Here is a 22,466-nt window from a genome sequence, read left to right on the forward strand (position 1 = left end):
ATGAATAGAGCCTGGGGTGATTACTGATGCCATAAACAAGAGTGTCAAATTGTTAAATCAACAACAGGAGTCACTGTGTACTTATGTCTCATGTGGGATCTGTCCTTAATGTGTTGTCCAATGTGAAGTAATGCTATAACTAGTACTGAAACAGTATTTTTACACTTTGTGTTTCTGTGTGGGTACAAACTGATGAAATCTTTACTTAATATATACTGAATCGATTTTCTGTATATAAAGATAATTGAAAATGGAAGAAAAAAACTTGGTGTTAAATTGGAAATTGCATAGAAAATTAATCAATTTTTTAAAAATATCATGTAGGATCTCTGTCCTTAATGTGCTGTACATTGTGATTTAATGCTATAACTAGTACTCCAACAGTATTTTTTTGCTTTGTGTTGCTATGTGCGTGCAAACTATTGAAATCTTTACTTAATATATACTAAACTGATCTTCTGTATATAAAGAGAATTGAAAATGAATCTTGATGTGAATGGAAGGAGAGAGGGAGCAGGAAAGGGGAGGGTTGTGGGTGGGAGGGAAGTTATGGGGCGGGGGGGGAAGCCATTGTAATCCATAAGCTGTACTTTGGAAATTTATATTCATTAAATAAAAGTTTTAAAAAAAGATATCTTTGAGATGATTGTAGAATTAATCAACAATTTGAAATAAGGAAATTTTGCTGTATAAGAACTTGCTGTGTTCATTGAAACAATACAATCATCAAAGTAGGTATGTATGACAATTCTTCAGAGGAGCTAAACCTTAGAATAAATAATAAAGTATAAATTTATGGAAAGAGAGGGAGAGAGATAGATTACAAGGAATTGACTTACTAATTATGAAGGCAGCAAAGTCCCAAGTTCAGAGCCATGATATATTCCAATGTGACTTTGAGTCTCAAGGCAGATCAGCTCTAGGACAATGTGACAGAGAGAACAAATTCTTCCTTCTTCAGCCTTTTGGTCTATTCAGCTCATCAATGTGTTGTGAACTAGGATAGGCTCAAACTCCTATTTCAGATTCTTGTCTTTTACTTAGAGAAGAATTCTAAGTACAGGCTCAAACACAACATGCAGCATGATAAGGTTTATCTAGAAAAAGGAGAATCCATAACACAAGGGCTTTATTAAGAAAGAGTGGGTAAGGAAGGGAAGACAGACCTCCCTACCAGTCTTTCCCAGGGTCCACGAGGGGAGAGAGAGAGAAAGCCTTCCCCTTCACCAGGCTTCATATCCACTTCCAAAGGGGAGTGGTTACATAGTCTTGATGGACAGATGGGTTGATATAGGTGGGATGACATAGGCGTGGGGGAGATGCGGCCTCCAGCTCACAAACTAGTTACTTGATTTTTCCCACCTCAAATGTACTGGATGAGACCCACTCACATTGGGTAATTTGCTTTACTCAGTAATTTATATAGAAATACTCTCATAGATATACCCAGAATAATTTTTTTTATTTTGTTTTTATTTTTATTTTTTTTTAACTTTTATTTAATGAATATAAATTTCCAGTGTACAGCTTATGGATTACAATGGCTTCCCCCCCCATAACTTCCCTCTCACCCGCAACCCTCCCCTCTCCCGCTCCCTCTCCCCTTCCATTTGCATCAAGATTCATTTTCAATTCTCTTTATATACAGAAGATCAATTTAGTATAAAGATTTCAACAGTTTGCACCCACATAGAAACACAAAGTGAAACATACTGTTTGAGTACTAGTTATAGCATTAAATCACAATGTACAGCACATTAAGGACAGAGATCCCACATGAGGAGCAAGTGCACAGTGGCTCCTGTTGTTGACACAACAAATTGACACTCTAGTTTATGGCGCCAGTAACCATCCTAGGCTGTCGTCATGAGTTGCCAAGGCTATGGAAGCCTTCCAAGTTTGCCGACTCTGATCATATTTAGACAAGGTCATAAAAGACAGAGTGAGGATAGTAACCAATGATCCTAAGAGTGGCATTTACCAGGTTTGAACAATTATACAGCATTAAGTGGGGAAGAGGACCATCAGTACACACAGGTTGGGAGTAGAGCCATTGGTGGTAGAGTAGAAGTTATGATTACAAAGGAATGAGGCCCAAGTGTGCTAGACAGGGCCTAGAACAAAGGACAGAGTCATTATTAGAGGAGCTAAGAAAGGTGCTGTCTAAGCTACAATTAAGTTTTCTGATTGAGAGGCAAATAGAACCTGATAGAAGGGGCTTGATAATAATCTGGTGGGCTTTAGGCCTTGTAAATTCAGAGGCCCAGACCTATCTATCTCTTCACATGGGGTATATCCTAAGGGAGGTGTGAACCTCCTAGGGGAAGGCACTCTGTTGACTTTCATTACTTGGCTGGCCTGGGAGGAGAGCTGGCCAGGTAAAGGCAGGGGCCATCTCTAACAAGAAATTTACAGTTCTGCCTGCAATGTTGCTGACCCTACTTGACCATCCCCTCAGCTGCAGTGGTCACTTTGGAAGTTGGGCTGAGTGAAGGGCTTTTCAGCTTAGAGCCAATAAGATCTGTGGCTCTGACCTGGGCATCCTTCGACTCCAGGGCAGGTCCATTTCCAGTGATCCAACTCTTGGCAGAGCTGCCAGGGCTCTTCACAAGCTGACTTCTGCTGAAGCCCAGGCTTACCACATTGAAAGCCACTGCAGTGGACTGGCCTGTTGGGTCTCCTTGAGGGCAGATCACTGTACAGATCAGCCATTAATAGGCCTGCCACCCATTGCTTCTGATGCCAAGCTTTCTTTTCCTCCTGGTTTGTGTTAAAGCAGACCAGAGGATGCAAGTCAAGGGAGTGCCCAAGTCCCATCTCTAATCTTCGGTGGCCTGAACGACAAGTCTATAGTCACAGGCATGTTCTGTAGTAGTTTTTCTAAGGTAGACAATGCCCATGAGGAAAATTATATTCTCACTTTAAAACTTTCTTTCCCTTTGGTCTGAAAGGGAGGTTTTTTCTACTTACTGTATACTTCCTGATGGCGAAGTGAATCTAGCTATGAGATTATTATTTAAGTTCTTATTTTGGCTATGCTATTGCAGAAATATGTTAGCCATCTCTTTTATAAGGTCTAAAGATTCCTTCATAATAGAATTAGTTTCCTACCTTGAAGAGAATAGAGAAATGAAAGAACAAGTTGGGCTTAGAATAGAGAAATGAGGGAGCAAGTCCTAGAGCGCTTGCTGACAATAGCAATATCACATGAATACTTAGCAAACCGTTTCAACCATTAGATAACAAATTAATAAAACATTTACCAGAAGGTCCAATGCCTTCTATAAATTTTAAGAATCATGTATTTGAAAACACCTCTTAAATATCTAACATGGTGTAGTTTGTTTAGCCAGTAAACTTAAGCACAACCATCTAAAATGTTTTTAGTTTCTTTCTACCAACAAGTCTAAAACATATGATACACAGATTCAGGTCCCACAAATTAAAATGTATCTTTGATTGATTTTAGCAGCTTAAATTTATGGACAATCTTATCTATAAGCCATTTAAAATAAAACTCTTAATAAAATTTCCCCATGTGGACATACAATATGTACACACATATAATATAGCATAATAGACCAATATAGCAATTTTAATAATAGCTTTTAAAATCTTTAACTCTTTTTGTAGATTGCCAATTGATTTGAATTGCTTTTTCTTTTTAGTAACCTTTAGTAATTTATATAGAAATACTCTCATAGATATACCCAGAATAATTTTAACCAAATATTGGGCACCCCATGGTGGAGTCAAGTTCACACATAAAATTAAACATCAGGCTAGGCTTAAATAACTGTTTTAAATTTGTTTATAAAAAATAACGGTAATGTTAAAAATTGTTTTTAGAATAGTATGAAAATAATATATAAAACTGAATAATAATAATGTGGGTCTAGATGTTCAGATAATATGAATGAAGGCTTTGAATCAGTGAGGATTATATAAACTGGGAGAGAATAAAAAAGATAGCTCATTTAAAAAATCCTGTGTATAAGTGAAGAATGGGAAGTAGAGTAGCTTGGATGCCCTGCCTCCTTATCAGAGTACCTGGGGTCAAGTCCAGATTCCACTACTGATCCAGCTTCCTGCTAATGCACACCCTGGGAGGCAGCAGGTGATGGCTCAAGTATTTGGGTTCCTGCCATCCCTGGATTGAGTGTTCAGATCCTGGCTGGGTATGGCCCAGCTCTGGCTATTGTGGGCATTTGAGGAATGAACCAGCAAATGGAATAAGCAACAATAAACCAGCAAACAGAATCTTTCTCTCCCTTTCAGATAAAAAACAAAAAACAAATAAGCAACAATAAAATTTATATGGCAATATGCAAAAGGAGATGAGTTAATAATTTTAGGTAGCATAGATATGAAGGGTCAAAACATTGAATAGTTTAAAAAGAGGGTTGTTTTAGTCATGGGATCTACATGGCATGATTTGTAACAGTAATAAACTTTTTATGCATGGACTAGCATCAACATCTACAGTAAAATTTACTGGAAGAAAAAGAGAATTGTGCAGAAATACTATAGTTGGAAATTTTAATAGGATGTCTCAGACTTGATGGAGTGGCAACATATTTGTTTGGCTCTTTCTTTGGGGATCTGCTGTTCTGCAACAACACCCCCCCACACACACAAAGGGAAAACTTTGCTGGTGTCAGTGAAGAGGCCACATCTTCCCCATCACAGGACTGGGAAAATTAAGCAGGTACAGGATGTCCTGTTCAGATTCCTTGGGATTTTTTTTCCCCACTAATTCTCTGAACACATTCCCAGTTTTTGTGTTCTCTGTCATGAAGATTTTGCACTGAGCTCTTCAGAGGCTGGCTTTGGGCTCTGGGTCTGAACTCATCTAAATGCAGAGCTGAAAGTTCTGTAAGTTTTGTGGCCCTGCACAAGGACTTGCAGATGTAATTTATGTTCCACAGTACCCACATCAGGATCTGGGAATTGCTAAACTTACTCACCCATCCCTTACTGTTTTCTCCTGGAAGCATGTCCCTAATTAATTGCTCCCAACCAAATCCCATCACTTAAGATTAAAGTCTGTGAAACTTGACCTGAGATAGCACATGACATTGGCTTAGAGATAAGCCAATCAGAATGGCCTATCTGTAAGCCCCAAGGATTGGACAGATGTGGCCTTGGTCAAAGTTAATCAGAGTCCTTTATTTTGTCTTGATCTGCATACTGGCAGAAAGGCAAAATATCTCTATTCCTGTGATCACAATATGCAAGGAACATAAGCCTGGAGTGCCTAGGATTTGTCTTGTTACACGTAGACAGAAACTGCTGGAGAAATGAAGATAGAGGCAAGAAAAACAGAGGGAGGAAGAAAGTGCCAGTTGCACCATTTGAATCCCTAGATCAGCCTTTGCTGAAGTCTGTATTTTGGAAATTCCAGTTACTTTAGTTAACTAGTTCTTTAATGAATTATGCTAATTTGTGTAGGATTTATGTTGTTTGCAATAAACAGATTCCTAAAAACATGCAGTTCAAACAAGAGAATCAATGAGGTTTCAGAGAATTTGAGTAGTGTATAGTTAGGCCTTTTTGTCTGTGTGTTCCACATCTGTATATTTCGCTAACCACAGGTTGAAAATATTTGAAAAATACCTGTCTGTACTGAACATATATAGATGCTTTTGTGTGTGTGTGTGTGTGTGTGTTTTAAAGGGAAAGGGTTTATTGGGGGAAACCTGACAGACTGGAGGGAAGGAGTGAAGAAGGAAAAGAGAGAGAAGGAGAGTGTAAGAGTCAAAGACAGAGGTCAGGAGATGGAGATGGAGATGGAGAGAGAGAGAGAGAGAGATGGAGAGAGAGAGACACACACACACACACACACATATGTTCAGGAACAATTCCTTTTAAAACTTTGCCGGGGGTGGGCACGGAAGTAAGAGCAGCAAATCCCATTAGGATGGGGGTGGGGCTTGACACTGGTGGTTGGGCCATGTGGCCACCTGGCTTCCAGCAATGGCGGCAGGAGCTACAGCCTAAGATGGTGTCAGGTTGTAGATTGTGCCATAGATAAAACTGCACCATTTTCCCAACATCCCCTCCTTTTGTTTTGTATAAAGCAGGAATTGTATGGGATTACATTAGTCCCAAAAGTCCAGGAAGGATAGAGGGATGATTATCTGTCTCTAGAGCTACTTCCTGCTGACATGGGGTGACTAGATACTCTTCACTGGCATGGGGCAATGTCTCAAGCCGCTGTCTCCTGGGTGGGGAGCTGAGTATGTCCCTGTAGCAGCATTTGGTTGACCGCCTAGTTACTGAAGACCTTGGTTCATTCCATTATCATCTGCTGTAAACACTTTAAACAGAAACGGCAGTATAAAAGACAGAGTGAGACTAGCAACCAATGCTCCTAAAAGTGGCATTAACCATGTAATGAGAGGATTTCAAAAAAGGAGAGGAAATGAAGGGGGTCTCTGGATCCTTGAGAGGACAGTTTTTTTTTTTATTTAGTATATATAAATTTCCAAGTACAGCTTATGGATTACAATGGCTTCCTCCCCCCCATAATTTCCCTACCACTCGCACCCCCGCCCCATCTCCTGCTCCCTCTCCCATTCCATTCACATAAGGATTCATTTTCAATTCTCCTTATATACAGAAGATCGATTTAGTATATATTAAGTAAAGATTTCATTAGTTTGCACCCACACAGAAACACAAGGTGTAAAAATACTGTTTCAGTACTAGTTATAGCATTACTTCACATTGGACAACACATTAAGGACAGATCCCACATGAGAAGTAAGTACACAGTGACTCCTGTTGTTGACTTAACAATTTGACACTCTTGTTTATGGCATCAGTAATCTCCCTAGGCTCTAGTCATGAGTTACCAAGGCTATGGAAGCCTTTTGAGTTCGCCGACTTTGATCTTATTCTGACAGGGTCATAGTCAAAGTGGAAGTTCTCTCCTCCCTTCAGAGAAAGGTACCTCCTTCTTTGATGGCCCTGTTCTTTCCACTGGGATCTCACTCACAGAGATCTTTCATTTAGGTCTTCTTCTTCTTCTTTTTTTTTTTTTCCAGAGTGTCTTGGCTTTCCATGCCTAAAATACTCTCATGGGCTCTTCAGCCAGATCCAAATGCCTTAAGGGCTGATTCTGAGGCTAGAGTGCTATTTAGGACATCTGCCATTCTATGAGTCTGCTGTGTATCCTGCTTCCCATGATGGATCCTCCTCTCCCTTTTTGATTCTATCAGTTAGTATTAGCAGACACTAGTCTTGTTTGTGTGATCCCTTTGACTCTTAGACCTATCAGAGTGATCAATTGTGAACTGAAATTGATCACATGGACTAGTGAGATGGCATTGGTACATGCCACCTTGATGGGATTGTATTGGAATCCCCTGGCACGTTTCTAACTCCCCCATTTGGGGCAAGTCCGATTGAGCATGTCCCAAATTGTACATCTCCTCCCTCTCTTTTTCCCACTCTTATATTTAACAGGGATCACTTTTCAGTTAAAATTTAAATACCTAAGAATAATTGTGTGTTAATTATAGAGTTCAACCACTAGTACTAGAACAAAAAAAATACTAAAATGGATAGAGTATTGCATTGTACATCAACAGTCAGGACAAGAACTGATCAAGTCACTGTTTCTCATAGTGCCCATTTCACTTCAACAGGTTTCCCCTTTGGTGCTCAGTTAGTTGGCGCCGATCAGGGAGAACATATGATATTTGTCCCTTTGGGACTGGCTTAATTCACTCATCATAATGTTTTCCAGATTCTTCCATCTTGTTGCAAATGACCAGGTTTCATTGTTTTTCACTGCTGTATAGTATTCTATAGAGTACATGTCCCATAATTTCTTTATCCAGTCTACTGTTGATGGGCATTTGGGTTGGTTCCAGGTCTTAGCTATTGTGAATTGAGCTGCAATAAACATTAAGGTGCAGACAGCTTTTTTGTTTGCCAATTTAATTTCCTTTGGGTAAATTCCAAGGAGTGGGATGGCTGGGTTGTATGGTAGGGTTATATTCAGGTTTCTGAGGAATCTCCAGACTGACTTCCATAGTGGCTTAACCAGTTTGCATTCCCACCAACAGTGGGTTAGTGTCCCTTTTTCCCCACATCCTCTCCAGCATCTATTGTTGGTAGATTTCTGAATGTGAGCCATTCTCACCGGGGTGAGGTGAAACCTCATTGTGGTTTTGATTTGCATTTCCCTGATGGCTAGTGATCTTGAACATTTTTTCATGTGTCTGTTGGCCATTTGGATTTCCTCTTTGGAAAGATGTCTGTTGAGGTGCTTGGCCCATCTCCTAAGTGGGTTGTTTGTTTTGATGTTGTGGAGTTTCTTGATTTCTTTGTAGATTCTGGTTATCAACCCTTTATCTGTAGCGTAGTTTGCAAATATTTTTTCCCATTCTGTCAGTTGCCTCTTCACTCTCCTGACTGTTTCTTTTGCAGTACAGAAACTTCTCAATCTGATTCAATCCCAATAGTTAATTTTGGCTTTGACTGCCTGTGCCTCTAGGGTGTTTTCTAGGAAGTCTTTGCCAGTACCTATATCTTGCAGGGTTTCTCCAATGCTCTCTAGTAATTTGATGGTGTTGGGTCATAGATTTAAGTCTTTAATCCATGTTGAGTGAATTTTTGTGTAAGGTGAAAGGTAGGGGGTCTTGCTTCATGCTTCTGTACGTGGAAATCCAATTTTCCCAGCACCATTTACTGAATAGACTGTCCTTACTCCAGGGATTGGTTTTGGATCCTTGATCAAATATAAGTTGGCTGTAGATGTTTGGGTTGATTTCTGGTGTTTCTATTCTGTTCCATTGGTCTATCCATCTGTTTCTGTACCAGTACCATGCTGTTTTGACAACAACTGCCCTGTAGTATGTCCTGAAATCTGGTATTGTGATGTCTCCGGCTTTGTTTTTGTTGTACAAGATGCTTTAGCTATTTGAGGTCTCCTGTGTCTCCATATGAATTTCAGCATCATTTTTTCCAGATCTTAGAAGAATGTCTTTGGTATTTTGATTGGTATTGCATTGAATCTATAAACTGCTTTTGGGAGAATGGAAATTTTGATGATATTAATTCTTCCAATCCATGAGCATGGAAGATTTCTCCATTTTTTGGTATCCTCTTCTATTTCTTTCTTTTAGGTTTTGTAATTCTCATCGTAGAGATATTTAACATCTTTGATTAAGTTTATTCCAAGGTATTTGATTGTTTGTGTAGCTATTGTGAATGGGATTGATCTTAGAAGTTCTTCCTCAGCCATGGCATTGCCTGTGTATACAAAGGCTGTTGATTTTATATCCTGTTACTTTGCCAAACTCTTCTATGAGTTCCAATAGTCTCTTAGTAGAGTTCTTTGGGTCCCCTAAATAAAGAATCATATCATCTGCAAAGAGGGATAGTTTGAGTTCTTCCTTCCCAATTTGTATCCCTTTAATTTCTTTTTCTTGCCTCATAGCTCTGGCTAAGACTTCCAGAACTATATTGAATAGCAGTGGTGAGAGTGGGCATCCCTGTCTGGTACCAGATCTCAGTGGAAATGCTTCCAACTTTTCCCCATTCAATAGGATGTTGGCTGTGGGTTTTTCATAAATTGCCTTGATTGTATTGAGGAATGTTCCTTCCATACCCAGTTTGCTTAGTTTTCATCATGAAAGTGTGTTGTATTTTATCAAATGCTTTCTCTGTGTCTATTGAGAGAATCATATGGTTTTTCTTCTGCAGTCTGTTAATGTGGTGTATCACGTTGATTGATTTGCGAACATTGAACCATCTCTGCATATCAGGGATACATCCCACTTGGTCTTGGTGGATGATCTTTGTAATGTGATGTTGCATTCTATTGCCCAGAATTTTATTGAGGATTTTTGCATCTATGTTCATCAGGGATATTGATCTGTAATTCTCTTTCAATACTGCATCTTATTCCAGCTTAGGAATTAAGGTGATGCTGGCTTCATAGAAAGAATTTGGGAGGAATCCCTCTTTTTCAATTGTTCTGAATAGTTTGAGAATTGGAGTTAGTTCTTCTTTAAATGTCTGGTAGAATTCAGCAGTGAATCCATCTAGTCCTGGGCTTTTCTTTGTTGGGAGGGCCTTTATTACTGTTTCAATTTCTGTCTCAGTTATGGGTCTGTTTAAGTTTTCTATGTCTACCTGGTTCAGTTTAGGTAGGTTGTATGTGTCCAGGAATCTATCCATTTCTGACAGATTTCCCTGTTTGCTGGCACACAAGTCCTTGTAGTAATTTCTAATGATTCTTTTTATTTCTGTGGTGTCTGTTATGTTTCCTTTTTCATGTCTGATTTTATTGATTTGGGTCTTTTTTCTTCTTTTTTAGTTAGCTGGGCCAGTGGGGTGTCAGTTTTGTTTATTTTTTCAAAAAACCAGCTCCTCGTTTGGCTGATTTTTTTTAATGTTTTTTTTTTATTCAATCCTGTTGATTTCTTCTCTGATTTTAATTATTTCTCTTCTCCTACTAGCTTTTGGTCTGGTTTGCTGCAGATTTTCTAGATCCTTGAGATGAATTGAAAGCTCATTTATTTGGTGCCTTTCCAATCTTGATGTAGTCACCTATTGATACAAACTTTCCTCTTAACACTGCTTTTGCTGTATCCTCTAGGTTTTGGTATGTTGTGCTGTTATCCTCATTTACTTCCAGAAAATTTTTGATTTCTCTTTTGATTTCTTCTGTGACCCAGTGTTCATTCAGGAGCATGTTGCTCAATCTGCATGTGTTTGCATATGTTCTGGGGATTCCTGAGTTGCTAATTTCCAACTTCATTCCTTATGGTCTGAGAAGCTGCATGGTATGATTCTAATTCTTTTGAATTTGCTGAGACTTGCTTTATGGCCTAGTATGTGGTCAATCCTAGAGAAGGTTCCGTGTACTGCCGAGAAGAATGTAAATACTTTATGTATAGGATGAAAAGTTCTGTAGATATCTGTAGATCCATTTGGGCTATATTGTCATTTAAATCTACCCTCTCCTTGTTGATTTTCTGTCCTGTTGATCTGTCTATTTCTGAGAGTGGAGTATTGAAGTCCCCCAGTACTATTGTATTGGAGTCTAAGTCTCCCTTTAAGTCCCTTAACAAATCTTTTAAATAAACCAGTGCCTTGTAATTAGGTGCATATACATTGATAATCGTTATATCGTCCTGTTGAATAGATCCCTTAATCATTATTTAGTGCCCCTCTTTGTCTCTCTTAACAGTTTTTGTGTTAAAGTTTATGTTGTCGATATTAAGATGGCTACACTCGCTCTGTTTTTCATTTCTGTTGCCATTGTATATCTTTTTCTAGCCTTTCACTTTCAGTCTGTATGCATCTTTGTTAGAAAGATGTGTTTCTTGTAAGCAGCAAATAAATGGGTTTTGTTACTTAACCCAGTCAGCCAATCTGTCTTTTAATTGGATAGTTCAGGCCATTAACGTTCAATGTGACTATTGATAAGTAGTAACTTTGCCCTGCTATTTGCCAAAGATATTTTCTAATATATGCTTTGAGCTTCCTGTGATGTTTTGCTGTGAGGTTTCCTTCCTTTACCTTCTTTCATATTGATGACCGTGTTTCTGTGTTTCTGTGTGTAACACATCTTTAAGCATCTTTTGCAGGGCTGGACGAGTGGCGACAAATTCTTTCAATTTCTGTTTGCTGTGAAAGGTCTTTATTTCACCTTCATTCACAAATGAGAGCTTTGCAGGATATAATATTCTAGGCTGGCAGTTTTTCTCTCTTAGTACCTGGGCTATGTCTCACCATTCCCTTCTAGCTTGTAGGGTTTCTGATGAGAAGTCAGCTGTAAGTCTAATTGGAGATCCTCTGAGAGTAATCTGGTGTTTCTCTCTTGCGCATTTTAGAATCTTTTCTTTATGTTTCACTGTGGTGAGTTTGATTACTATGTGTTGTGGTGAGGATCTCTTTTGGTCATGTTTACTAGTGGTTCTATGAGCTTCCTGTACTAGGATGTCTCTGTCCTTCTCTAGTCCCAGGAAGTTCTCTGCAAGTATCTCACTAAAAAGGTCTTCTAATCCTTTCTCCCTCTCCACGCCTTCAGGAACTCCTAGAACCCGAATGTTGGGTTTTTTAATAGTATCCTGTAGATTCCCAACAATATTTTTTGATTTCTAATTTCCTCTTCTTTTCTTTGGTTTGACTGTATACTTTCCTGTGCTCTGTCTTTTAAGTCTGATATTCTCTCTTCTGTTTCACTGATTCTGTTTTTAAGGCTCTCTAATGCGTTTGTCATTTGATCTATTGAGTTCTTCATTTCATTTTGATTTCTCTTCACTATCACACTTTCCTGTTCTACTAGTTTCTGCGTTTCATTTTTTTTTCAAGGAGAAGGATTTTATTTATTTATTTTTGACAGGCAGAGTGGATAGTGAGAGAGAGAGACAGAGAGAAAGGTCTTCCTTTTTGCCGTTGGTTCACCTTCCAATGGCCGCTGTGGCCGGCGCATCTCGCTGATCCGAAGCCAGGAGCCAGGTGCTTCTCCTGGTCTCCCATGCGGGTGCAGGGCCCAAGGACTTGGGCCATCCTCCACTGCCTTCCCGGGCCATAGCAGAGAGCTGGCCTGGAAGAGGGGCAACTGGGATAGAATCCGGAGCCCCAGCCGGGACTAGAAACCGGTGTGCCAGCGCCACAAGGTGGAGGATTAGCCTGTTAATCCACGGCGCCGGCCTCTGCGTTTCATTTTGATTCCTCCTTAAGATTTCATTTTCTCGAAGGAGATTTTCTATCCTCTCCAGCAAGGAATTCCGTACCTCAAGCATTTGTTTTTGAAAACTTCTAATTGTTGTTATCATAAATTTTTTGAAATCCGTATCTTGCATTTCTTCCCTCTCATCATCTTCATAATCTTGGCTTGGGGTGTCTTGTTCATTTGGGGGTGTCGTAATGTCTTCCTTGTTCTTTTTTCCTCAGTTTCTGCTTTTGTTGCTTGGCATTGTGGAGATATTCTTTGGATTCTTCTTACCTTGCTGTGGTGTTTTTTCTCGTTATACTATGACTGTATTAATTGGACTGTCTGCTTTTGATGGAGCCTTAGAGGCTTGAGATGGGTGTGGCCTGAGAGCTCTATTTGGTTCCTCAGGGTTAAGTGTGTGCCAAAGGTGACACTCCCAGGTTAGGCATGGTAAGTCTCTCTTTCTTTTTTTTGATTCAAAAGGGAAGTAATTCCACATAGCTGAGCGGAATTGGAAGTAGTTAGCAGGAAAATGATATACCCACAGGAGCCAGCGATTGGAAGCTCTTTCCCAAGGACCACACAGGGAATCTGTGCTGCCCTCACTGTGGGCTCAAATTCTCCTGCAGTCTCCCACTGGGTTTCCAAGGTTACCGAATTGTAGCATCTCTTGATAGTACTCACGTGAATTCCGTGAGTTCTCTCCCTCACCGTCCCTTTTTTTGCAGTCTCAGTTCATTAGCACCACACATTCACTAGGTCCTAATCTCCTGTTATTTTACCCCCCCCCCCGAGTCAGGTTTTTCTGCTTGGCTGAGGGCTGGTGCAGACATGAGGTTGCCCCGCTTATGATGTATGTCCGAAATGGCACCTGCTCTTTGTCTTGCTTGCCTTTGAGGTGAGCGGAGAGAGAGAAAACTTGTGTCCATATCGGTCACTTTTTTTTCTTCCTCTCTCTTTTAGATAGCCTGGTGAACTTTTCCCCATGGGGTTTCAAGCCTCGTTCCCTCTAGTCTCCTCTTTCCACCTGCCCGCCAGTGTCTCGGGCTATTGAAGTTCGGCTCACCTCGCATTCCAGCGCTGGTGTGTTGATTCTGCCACTGGTGTCCGAAACCGTGGGCTCCCACGCTCTCCACACAGGTCCACTGTGAATCACTAGTTCCAGAAGAGTTTATTCTGCTGTTTCTTCCCCTACTCTTCCTTGGACCTGCAGTATCTCCACTTTTATTAAACTGTCTCTTCCTGGACTATCAGTGTGCTCCCTTCCTATTCCACTATCTTTGTGAGGACAGTTTGATGGACATGGTTTAAAGCTGATCCCAGCCAAGACTAGGACAAAAGCCACTCATCTTTTGAGGGTAGAGGTTTGTCTATGGAGAAAATCCTGAACAATCATATAACATTGAGTGGGGGAGAGGACCATCAATATACACAAGTTGGGAGTAGAGCCATTGATGTTAAAGTAAAGGCTATGATTACAAAGGAATGAGACTGAAGTGGGATAGAAAGGGTCTAGAACAAAGGACAGGGTCATTATTATAGAACCTAAGAAAGGTGCTATCTAAGCCACGACTAAGTTCTCCAATTAAGAGGCAAATAGAAACTGACAAAAGGGGCTTGATAATGATCTGGTGGGCTCTGTGGTCTTATAAGTTATGAGGTCTAGACCTATCTATCTCTTCACAGGGGGTACATCCTAAGAGAGGTATGAACCTCCCTGGGGAAGGTACCCTGTTGACTTCCATCACCTAGCTGTCCTGGGAGGAGAGCTGGCCAGGTAAAGGCAGGTGGCATCTCTAACAGGAAATGTACAGTTCTGCCTGCAATGTCACTGACCCTACTTGGCTATCCCCTCAACAGCAGTGGTCACCTTGGAAGCTGGGCAGAGTGAAGAGCTTTTCAGCTTGGAGCCAGCAAGATCTGTGGCTCTGACCTGGGTGTCCTTCGACTCCAGAGTAGTTCCATTTCTGGTGATCCAACTCTTGACTGGCAGAGCTGCCAGGGCTCTTCATAAGCTGACTTCTGCTGAAGCCCAGGCTTTCCACATTGAAAGCCACTGCAGTGGACTGGCCTGTTGGGTCTCCTTGAGGGCAGATCACTGTATAGAGCAGCCTGTAATAGGCCTGTCACCTGTCTTTACATTTCTTCTGATGCCTAGCTTTCTTTTCCTCCTGGTTTTTGTTAAAGCAGACCGGACGATGCAAGTCAAGGGGCTGCATCTCTAATCTTCTAAACTAGAAGTCTATAGTCACAGGCATGGTCTGATAGTGTTTTTCCTGAGGTAGACAATGCCCATGAGGAAAGCCATGTTCTCACTTTAAAAGTTTGTCTCCTTTTGTTTGGTCTGAAAGAGTGGTTTTGCCTGTTTACTGTGCCAATGGGCAAAGTAAATCTGTGAAATTATAATTTAAGCTCTGATTTTGGCTATGCTATTACAGAAAAATGATAGCCATCCCTTTTATAAGATGTAAAGATCAAATTGTGCATCTAGGAGAGTCCTTCTGATTAGAATTAGTTTCCTATCTTGAAGAGAATAGAGAAATGAAGGGAAAGTCAAGCTTAGAATAGAGAAATGAGGGAGCAAGTCCCAGATCGCTTACTGACAATAGCAATATCAAATGAAAACTTTGCAAACAATTTCAACATAGATGCCTTTTCTTGTAATTGTCCCCTAAACAATACAGTACAACCTCTATTTATGTAGCATTTACATTGTATTGGATATTATAGATAATCAAGAGATGATTTAAATTACATGGAGGATGAATGTAGGTTAAAAGAAAATTCTACAGCATTTTCTAGGGTCAGCCACATTGAAGGTAGAACTGTAAATTTCTTGTTAGAGACGCCCCCTGCCTTTACCTGACCAGCTCTCCTCCCAGGCCAGCCAAGTAATGAAAGTCAACAGAGTGCCTTCCCCTAGGAGGTTCACACCTCCCTTAGGATATACCCCATGTGAAGAGATAGATAGGTCTGGGCCTCTGAATTTACAAGGCCTAAAGCCCACCAGATTATTATCAAGCCCCTTCTATCAGGTTCTATTTGCCTCTCAATCAGAAAACTTAATTGTAGCTTAGACAGCACCTTTCTTAGCTCCTCTAATAATGACTCTGTCCTTTGTTCTAGGCCCTGTCTAGTGCACTTGGGCCTCATTCCTTTGTAATCATAACCTCTACTCTACCACCAATGGCTCTACTCCCAACCTGTGTGTACTGATGGTCCTCTTCCCCACTTAATGCTGTATAATTGTTCAAACCTGGTAAATGCCACTCTTAGGATCATTGGTTACTATCCTCACTCTGTCTTTTATGACCTTGTCTAAATATGATCAGAGTCGGCAAACTTGGAAGGCTTCCATAGCCTTGGCAACTCATGATGACAGCCTAGGGTGGTTACTGGCGCCATAAACTAGAGTGTCAATTTGTTGGGTCAACAACAGGAGCCACTGTGCACTTGCTCCTCATGCGGGATCTCTGTCCTTAATGTGCTGTGATTTAATGCTATAACTAGTACTCAAACAGTATGTTTCACTTTGTGTTTCTGTGTGGGTGCAAACTGTTGAAATCTTTATACTAAATTGATCTTCTGTATATAAAGAGAATTGAAAATGAATCTTGATGCAAATGGAAGGGGAGAGGGAGCGGGAGAGGGGAGGGTTGCGGGTGGGAGGGAAGTTATGGGGGGGGGGAAGCCATTGTAATCCATAAGCTGTATACTGGAAATTTATATTCATTAAATAAAAGTTAAAAAAAAAAAACAACTTGAACTTCCAGGGATTTCAGATTTTGGAATCTCCAGGAGTCCTGGAGCAAATTACTGGAGGATATCAAGGGACAATTGTAATTACTAATGAAGTAATAGTGCATAATCTTTGAAATCAGATAAGCTACACTTCTTTTAAAAACAGTGTACTTGCTACAAAAACAACTTCACTCTATTCTCCAAAATTTAATTTTAAAGGACATTTCCTCTAAAATGTAACTAATCTAGAAGAAGCTAAAGAAATACAAACACCCATATGAAGATTAAACATCATGATGCATAACCACAGGGTAAAAAGAAAATCTGAAATTAACTAAGATGAAAATGTAAGTATTAAGGGTACATCCTTTTAGAGACAGTTCCTTCATCTAACTTGTTCTTCCTTTATTTCCATTCTATATTCAAATATCTGGGCCAGTCTGTGCTCACTGACTCAAGTTGTGGCAGGGTAAAAGGAATAATGTATTTCTTATAAATCTTAATAATTATATAACCATCTTTGAAAAACTTAGTCTTTAGGAAAATACTGAGATACAGAAAACATGTTTGACCACTGTGGTTTTAGATATTTTCTCCTACCCTACTCAGAGAAGAGAAAAATATTTCTGAGATGGGAAAGGGTGTAGGGACAGATAAAGGAGCCATTGTCACTGGAGCTCTGTGCAGAGCCCTTGGCAGCTGCCTCATAAGCAGAGCTCTGGGAATCGCATATGCCTGGAGAATGAGACTGGCTAAGGAGCTCAGGCTGACGGGGCACACAGCAAGTGCCTGGACTGCCCGCGGTGTGACATGTTGTGCTGCCTTGCTTGCACTGGAGATGTTCATGCCCTGAAGAGCAGCCTGGACCATGGCTGTCTCAACAGGTGCCCATGTAGACCGCCAATGCTGACTAGCAGATTCCCTGCTTCCCGCCTGAGTTAAAGGGGAGAAGAAAGGAGCACCAAATTGAATGGCTCCTGGGACTTGAAACAGACATTAAGCTGAGAAATAAACTAGGGTGTATTTCTGCTGCATTTGAGTATGTGACTGAGGTTCGAACTTCCTATGCTTCCTATATGATCAAAGGAGCTTGTGTAAACAGAATTTCTGTCTTCAACTCCAATCCCCTGCCCCCCCAATTCAGTCTTTGTTCGCGTACCAGGGCTCATAGAACTAGTTTAAGATTTGTTTTTTCTAGAAATGTGTTGATTTCAATTTCAAATTTTTTACTTTCACTAACCACACTGTTAGTTACAACTGTGTTTGTCATATAATTTTGCTTCTCTTGTGTTTTTCAACCGTTCTTTTCCTAGGCCCTGGAAAGAATTTTCTTTCACTGATGTAAAACTATAGTCTAATCTGATTTACAATGGTACTTACTATCTTGCTACAAAATCCAATACTCACATGAAATACTTAATAATATCCCAATTTTTCTTTTTCTTTTTCTTTTTTTGCATTTCTTTTGTAACCCAGGCAAGTGGCATAAGGGAAGACTGAGTTACAGTCATGTGTCTCAGAAAAGAGGAAGAAAAGCACATTGATCATTTTGAATTGCTAATTGCCTTTCATACAGATTATACATTGAAATGTGAAAATATACTTTGTCTTAAATATGTGTATTTTTTGTATTTTAGGACCCACTCTTTCACCAGTGGTCTGGATTGCAGTAGAGAGTACCAGACTCTCTCTTCCCATGGATTTGGGAAATGTGCAGCTGCTCTGTTTTGAAGACAGGTGAAGTTAGTGAAGTGCTACATAGGAGGTGAGCTGAATGAAGTATGTTCCCATATCCTTCAGGACTGGCTGTCCGGTTCTGACGCAGGGGGTGGAAGCGTTTGCTATCTACTCCACCCATCTCCCTTGTACTGTCTTTGGCAGAAATTCTGTGTTTGTGGGGTTACTGTCAGGTTTTAAAAAAATTGATATTCACAGGTATTTTAATGGAAAGTTGGGAAGAAGCATATTATTAGGCAAATCTAATCTACTTTCTAAAGTCCTGTAAAAAATGAATCTCTCTTCAATTTTCTTATTGTTACAAAACATGAGAGCATTTTTCCCTGTAATTACTAGTAACTGACATCAAAGGAGGGTTTTGCTTGCGCTTTGTGCTACAAAAGTGTGTTATTTCATGTCTTTTCATCTTGCTTTTCTGCAAATTTGTGCCACATTAGCATATCCTCTTTTCGGACTATACAAAAACATCTATGTCAGTATCACTGCCTCTGAAGCTTGCTGTAGTCAGGTGTGTGCCTGGGGGAGCCAGAGACAATCTCACGAAACAGACTTATGAAGTATGAAGCAGATGGCTGTGTATGATTTATACTTCATTTTTACTTTTTAAGGAATAAAGCCATTTTCCCTAAAAAGAAGGAAAGTATTGAATACTTAAAATTTATATATATATATATGCATATAAATAGTCACATACATGGATATTGGTATGAATATCATCAAAATTAAAAACATAAATATCCTTAGGTTGAGTGTTGTGGTGTGGTAGGTTAAGCCACCACTTGGGATGCCTGTATCCCAGAATGGAGTGCATGGGATCCAGCCCAGACTCTGTTTCCAGTCCAGCTTCCTGCTAATGTGCAGGAAGCACCCTGAGAAGCAGCAGATGGTGGTCCTACTAAATCAGTTCCTGCTACCCACATGGGAGACCTGGATGGAATTCCAGGTTCCTTGCTATTACTTGGCCCAGCCCCACCTGTAGGCATTTGGAGAGGGGACTAGCAAATAGAAGATCTACCTTTATCTCTCTGTCTCTATCTCTATCTCTCTGTATCACTCTACATTTCAAATAGACAAACAACTGAATAAAACTTAAAAAATCAGATAAATATTCTTGACTTTATTCTGCCAGTTTTCTCATGCATCATGCAAAAATGTTGGATTATATTTTCTGTCTGTATATTCACTAGCTCTAAATTTCCCTTTTGAAATCTTAGTATGAAGCAGAATTTGGTGAGTTTTTTTTGAAAGCAGTTTGGGTCACAAACTCGCACATTTTGTTTTCCTGGGAAATACTACATAATAATTAACATGCTATTCTTTAGAAGTTTGAGTCATTCCAAACCATGTATGATTCACTGTTCATTTATAGTTCACTCTAGAATTCACAAGGTGAAGATAAAAAGAAAAGGAGACGTTACCCCAGGATAATTTTAGCTTCAAAAGTTTCGATGCATTTTTCTAATAATAAAATGTCACAAAAATGACAATAAAGTAGAATTTTTAGAATTCATAGAAAAATAATAGGGCTTTTATATATTCTGAAGTCTTAAATGTGTCTTTCAAAATTTATATGTAGGTAGAGTTATATGCAGGATATACATAAGTCATATTTCTTTTTCAAAATTAGAGGTTTTTTTTTTTTTTCCAAAGATATCCTAATTCCTAATTTAAACAATGATACTGATGGTGCTTATCTTTCTGTGTAGGATCACAATAGAGACCAGTTAATGACAAGAAAGGAAGCCTTCAAGATGAACTAGGGCTATGACAACTAGAATGATGACATTTCTTATGATTATTATGTAGACGGATTGTTATCTGAAATCTGACACAGAAGAACCACTGTATTCCTGACTGTCTGTCTGCCAGGTTTGCCTGCTGCTCTTTCCCAGACATTTTTAAGGAGTTTCCTCTGAGAAAAGCATGAAAAGCAAATGAGAACTCCTAGGGGTGGTGAAATAACCATGGCCCTAGGACAAATCCCCCTTCATTATAGTGGGAATGGGTCAAAGAAAGAAAAAAAAATATTTACTGAGTTTTCCTTCTCTGTATTTGGGATCATGCTGCATCTTTTGTGAGGATGGTGTGAGAGGCAAATTGTTCATAGAGCTAGTTCCCAAACAATATGTAGACACATTTATCTCAGTTAAAATCTATCTCTCTATATGTCTTTCCCTGTTCTTTCCTAGTGGCAGTAACTTCTTCCCACTAGCCAAGATTTTAAACTTTAAATGAAACACCCATTACACCAGAATTTTTTTGCTTTCAAGTACAAAACTGTGTTATAATATTATCCTAATGGCTGTCCAATCTACACAGATTCCAGCCACCCTAGCCTGTCACCACCACTCTTCCCCAAAATTCATGCACGTAACCTCTCTGAGAATCTGTGCTTTGAGTCACACACTCACACAAGCTGTAACGAATGCTGCCACCTCCTGGCACCTTCTGGACAGGTGAGATCTGGTAAGCAGAGCCTTGTGCTTGGTTCAGAGGCTACTTGGGACATTAGACTCATTAGGCTCATTAGACATGACCCTTCATGAATTAATCCTCCTTGTTTCCAAGTCATCCAGTTTTGGGGGAATAAAAAAAGCTTGGCTAGGTCATCAATTCTCCTAGCATGTCTAATCTGATGGAATCTGAGACTTATGGGTGATTCTATTTTGCCATTAAATATGCAACAGAGCAGTAGTTGATGCTTAAGAAAAAAAAGAGGCAAAATTCTTCCTACTGTTGATAAAATATATTCATATACAAATTTGAGGCAGAAGCCATGACATGCACTTGAAGGGCTGGGAATACTAAGTCATAATTAGGTGGGAAATTTCTTGCCACAATACAATATATGTTTGCTTTAATTTTAATCAAAGCAATCCACCAACATTTGCAGTAATGTAATGGCTAGTAAACCATTCCATGAATATGAAAACGTTGAAATTCTCTTTCTTGTTCATAGAATTTAGAGCAGTTTTAGTTCATTGGTCAAAGTTATCAATTATTTTCAACATTGTCAACCATCTGCATTGTTGCATTCCTTAAACTATTATGTCAGGAAAAACTTGATACAAGGAACATGATTGCCTCGCTTTTTTTTAAAAAGATTTATTTATTTGAAAGTCAGAACTACAGAGATGCAGAAGCGGGGGGGGGGGTGTCTTCCATCTGCTGGTTCACTCTACAGATGGCTGCAATGGTCGGAGCTTCGCTGATCCGAAGCTAGGAGTCAGGAGCTTCCTCCAGGTCTCCCAGGTGGGTGCAGGGGCCCAAGGACTTGAATCATCTTCTACTGCTTTCCCAGACCATAGCAGAGAGCTGGACCATAAGTGGAGCAGCCGGGACACCAGCTGGCATCCATATGGATGCCAGCACTGCAGGTGGCAGCTTTACCTGCTATGACACAGCGCTGGCCCCACTGCCTCATTTTGAACTATGAATGATGAGAAGTCTTTTAATCCATATGCCTATTGCTTTCTTGGGGAAATCAGTCAAAAGTAAATTTATCAAGGGTATGTTTTGCTTTAGTTATTTTGAATGCCTGGTATGCACTATATAATAAGTTTGATAATGTTGATTGAATGAACAATTAACTGTTACTCCTTTTATTTGTAAAAATGCCTGTTCCTTTAGATTAATCCATGAAATTGTTTTTAATTTAATGGTGGGTATGGGAATTCCAATAAGCCTGTGTGTATACTTTACATGCTGCTGGAAGGTGGTCCAGGGATCAGCAGCATTGGCGTCACCAAGAAGCTTGTGAGAAATAGTAATTTCAGGCTCTACCCCAGTCCTACTGACCAAGAACCTACATCTTATAAATGTTTAAATTTTTATTTATTTATTTTAAGTCAGAGAGAGAAAGAGAGAGAGAGAGAGAGAAAGTGTTCCATTCATTGGTTCACTCCCCAAATGCTGGCAGCAGTGGAAGCTGGACCAGACTGACTAGGAAATTAGAGCTTAATCCAGGTCTCCCATGTGGGTGGCAGGGACCCAGATACTTGAGCCATCACCTCCTGCCTCCAAGGGTGTGCATTAGCAGGAAGCTGGATCAAAAGCAGAACCTGAACTTGAACCCAGGCACTTCTATATGGGATGCAGGAGAACTGAGAGATGATTTTGCCTTTCCTCCAAGCACCTGCCACAGAACCTGCATTTTTAACAAGATCCCAGGTGATCCATCTGTTCACTAGTGTTTGAGAAATGCAACTTTGAAGCATTTTAGCTGACATTGTTATTTCCATGTAGTTATAAGAACTACTGTCCCATAGGTTTCTGTTTTCTTATTCTATTATCAGATATCCCACTA

This window comes from Lepus europaeus, chromosome 8 (assembly GCF_033115175.1).
Source record: "Lepus europaeus isolate LE1 chromosome 8, mLepTim1.pri, whole genome shotgun sequence".
Lineage (NCBI taxonomy): Eukaryota > Metazoa > Chordata > Mammalia > Lagomorpha > Leporidae > Lepus > Lepus europaeus.